Raw genomic sequence first — 4,166 nt, forward strand, 5'->3', positions numbered from 1 at the left:
CAGGAAGCCTGTTCCATTCCTAGAAGGACAAGAACAAGAAGTTACTGAAATCTGGCAAGATCTATAAACTTAGGAAAAAGCTGCCTAGCAGCCTTTGTCAACCCAAAGTTCCCTAGAAAGAGAGCCATGGGGATAAATACCCTAAATTCTCTCTCCTACCATCCTCTTACTTCCTGCCAGTACCTCCTTTGGATGAACTTAAGAAGTCAAAGGGCAAGGGAGTCCATTTGATGCAAAGCATAATAATCAGCTTCCCTGGATACACAACAGTGTGGAGAAGGGTGGAGAATGGATCTGGAGGAGCAAATGTAAAACAATGAACAGAAAAGGAAGGGTTTATCCAAATGGGAGTTAAGGCCCAAGACAATAGAACTCCTGGTGAAGATAAAGAGGGCATTTTCTACAGATTCTATGATTTATTCTAGCAGTAGTGACAACAAAGACTATTCTAACTTTTGCCAAGTTAATGAGAAACTGATATTTCTCAATAAGAAAAGGCCCAACATCCTTGTCTTAATTAATACCCATTGTTCATTTTGTATTATATATAATGAAAACAACCAATGATATCTATGGATTAAAAAAGATTCTAATTCTCTGCAGGATGACAGAACTATTCACATGTTTCATCTTTTCATATAAAAACAGCTTTCCAATTAAGAGGATGCTTCTTTTTTCAAAAATTTGAATAAATTGATGTTTAAAAAAATAACTGCCGCTGGTAACTTTAGCCTTGAAAAGAAAAATGAACAATGTTAAAACTTTCTTCAGGTTTTTATGTCTATTTTTGTACCAGCACCATACTGTTTTGATTGCTGTAGCGTTGTATAACTTGAAATCTGGGATTGTGATACCTCCAGTTTTGTTTTTCTTTTTCAAGTTTGCTTTGGCTATTCAGGGTCTTCTGTGGTTCCATACAAATTTTAGGATTGTTTGTTCTGGTTCTGTGAAAAATACTATTGGTATTTTGATGGAGATTGCATTAAATAGAACAATAGACTAGAATTGAGAGCCCAGAAATAAACTGATGATTATATGGTTAATTAATCTTTGACAAAAGAGGCAAGAATTGCAACGGGAAAAGGACAGTCTCTTCAGTAAATGAGCTGGGAAACTGGACAGTTACATGGAAAAGAATGAAACTGGACCATTTTCTTACACCATATGCAAAAATAAATTTAAAATGGATTATGGACCCAAATGTGAGACCTGAAACCATAAAAATCCTAGAAGGGAGCACAGGCAGTTATTTCTCTGACATAGCAATATTTTTCCTAGATATGTCTCCTGAAATAAGGGAAACAAAAGCTAAAATAAACTATTGGGACTACATCAAAATAAAAACTTCTGCACAGCCAAAGAAACCATCAACAAAACTGAAAGATGACCTACTGAAGAGGAGAAGATACTTGCAAGTGACATATCTGATAAAGGGTTAGTTTTCAAAATACATAAAGAACTTACACAATTCAACACCAAAAAACCCAAATAATCCCATTTAAAAATGGGCAAAAAACATGAACACACATTTCCCCAAGAAGACATACAGATGGCCAACAGATAAATAAAAAGATGCTCAACACCACTCGTCATCAGGGAAATGAGTATCAAAACTGATGTGGTTTGAAGTGGTGGGGCTTGGAGCTGATGGCCAAGAAAGAATTCCTGAGACATCTTTGGCACAAAAAGGTGATTTCTGTTTTTGTTTTTATTTTGAAAGAGAGAGAGCATGGTCAGGGAAAAAAGCAGAGGGAAAGGAGCAGAAGGAGAGAAAGAATCGTAAGCAGACTCCACGCTAAGTGTGGAGCTGGACATGGGGCTCAATTTTACAACCCTGAGATTGTTTCCTGAGCTGAAATCAAGAATCAGATCAGACGCTTAACCGACTGAGAGACCCAGGTGCCCTGCAAAAAGGTGATTCTATTAAAACATTGGGACAGGACTCATGGGCAGAAAAAGCTCCACTGGGGTCCTGAAGAGAGCTTGATTATATATTTTCAGGTTGGGAGGGGTTAGCGATAGCACAAACCCCCAAGGTGTTTTGGAAACAAGGTTTCCAGGACCTTGAGAGGGCTAGCTATTGTTAGGAAAAGGTCACTCATTACTGTTTAGTAAAAACTCAGTCATGAGACCCTTCAGAGGTACATAAGTGGGCCATATGCTTGGGGAATGATTGCGAGCATGTATCTTGAGGGTAGAGATAAAGGAAGTTTCCAAAGGAACTTTCATATGTTAAAGAAGACTTATAGAATCCTGGGGGTCGGGCTCAGATTGCCTTTTGCCCTTAGCAAAGTGTCAACATTAAGGCAGCTGAGCTCCCAAAGGAAAGTCACCCTACCTGTTTCAAGGACTTGTCAATGGGCTGTAGGCAGTAAGGAAATTTAATTTTTTCTTTTGCCTTTGTTTACCACATCAAAAACCACAATGAGGGACACCTGGGTGGCACAGTTGGCTAAGCATCTGCCTTCTGCCTTCAGCTCAGGTCATGATCTCGGGGTCCTGGGATCCAGCCCCACATCGGGCTCCCTGCTTAGCGGGAAGTCTGCTTCTCCCTCTCCCTCTGCCCCATCCCCACCCTCCCTGCTTGTGCTCTCGGCTCTTTCTCTCTCGTGCTCTCTCTTTCAAATAGGTAGATAAAATCTTTAAAAAAAAACAAAAACCCACAGTGAGATTATCACCTCACACCTGTCAGAATGGCTAAAAATCAAAAACACAATAAACAAGTGTTGGCAAAGATGTGGAGAAAAAGGAATCTTCCTGAACTGTTGATGGTAATGCAAACTGGTGCAGTTACTCTGGAAAACAGTATGGAGTTGCCTCAAAAAAACTAAAAATAGAAACACCATATGATATAGTAATTACAGTACTGGGTATTTACCCCCAAAATACAAAAACATTAATTTGGAAGGTTATATGCACCCCTATGTTTATGCAGCATTATTTACAATAGCCAGAAAATGGAAGCAGCCTGTGTCCATTGATAGATGAAGGGACAAAGAAGATGTGGTGCATATATATAATGAAATATCACTCAGCCATAAAAAAGAATGAAATCTTGCCATTTACAACATGGGTGGATGTAGAGAGTATAATTCTAAGCAAAATAAGCCAGTCAGAGAAAGACAAATACCACATCATTTCACTCATATGTGGAATTTAAGAAACAAAACGAACGAACAAAGGAAAAAAAGAGACAACCCCAAAAACAGACTTTTAACTATAGAGAACTGACGGTTACCAGAGGGAAGGTGGGGGGGGGTGAAATAGGTGAAGGGGATTAAGAGTACACATATCTTGATGAACACTGAGTAATGTACATAATCATTGAATCACTATATAGTACACCTGAAATTAATGTAACACTGTGTTAACTATACTGGATTTTTTTAAACAAAACTTTCTATAGGTCTTATAGACCAAGTGACTTCAGTAATGTTGATTCCATATCTATTTCCTTTCTAGCATCAATTATAGATAACCTTTAGCTAACAGACAGTTTAAGAATTATGTAAAAGAAAAAGCCTGGGCTATTCCTACAAATATAAGACCTTAGAGAAAAAGAACCTAGAAACAATAGGTACTAAATTTTGATTTTTAAAATTATTCTCATCAATACATAAATGTGTCCACATGCACACTTTCTGGATTGATAGCTCATCGTCACTCAGACACGCCTTTTTCTCATATTAAAATGGAAGGCAGCTTTGGTAATAAATTTGATAGAAAACCTTAAGAAATTTCCTTTTCATAACTTTTAAACAAACTAAAACAAAAAACAAAAACACTAAGCCATTCCACCAATTAATATCTGACCAATTCTAGAATATGCTTAATTGTGAAGGGCAAATGGAGCTCTGTATAAGATAAGTAATTGTCCCACTTCTGATAGTTGTAAACATTTTTTTCTCAGGCCAGATTTGTTTTCTGATAAATACATGCAAATTTAAGTTTTCACAACTTTTTTCAAAAACCATTTGATATTTACTTTTACCATCTACCAAAGTCAGCTATCAGTTTACTATTATCTAATTATCTTGTAACCTTTAAAGATTTTATTTATTTATTTGTCAGAGAGAGACACAGCAAGAGGGAACACAAGCAGGGGGAGTGGGAGAGGGAGAAGCAGGCTTCCCGCAAAGCAGGGAGCCCAATGCGGGGCTCGATCC

Source organism: Mirounga leonina, unplaced genomic scaffold, assembly GCF_011800145.1.
Source record: "Mirounga leonina isolate KUSES-001 unplaced genomic scaffold, KU_Mleo_1.0 Mir_53, whole genome shotgun sequence".
In the NCBI taxonomy this organism is placed as follows: Eukaryota; Metazoa; Chordata; class Mammalia; order Carnivora; family Phocidae; genus Mirounga; species Mirounga leonina.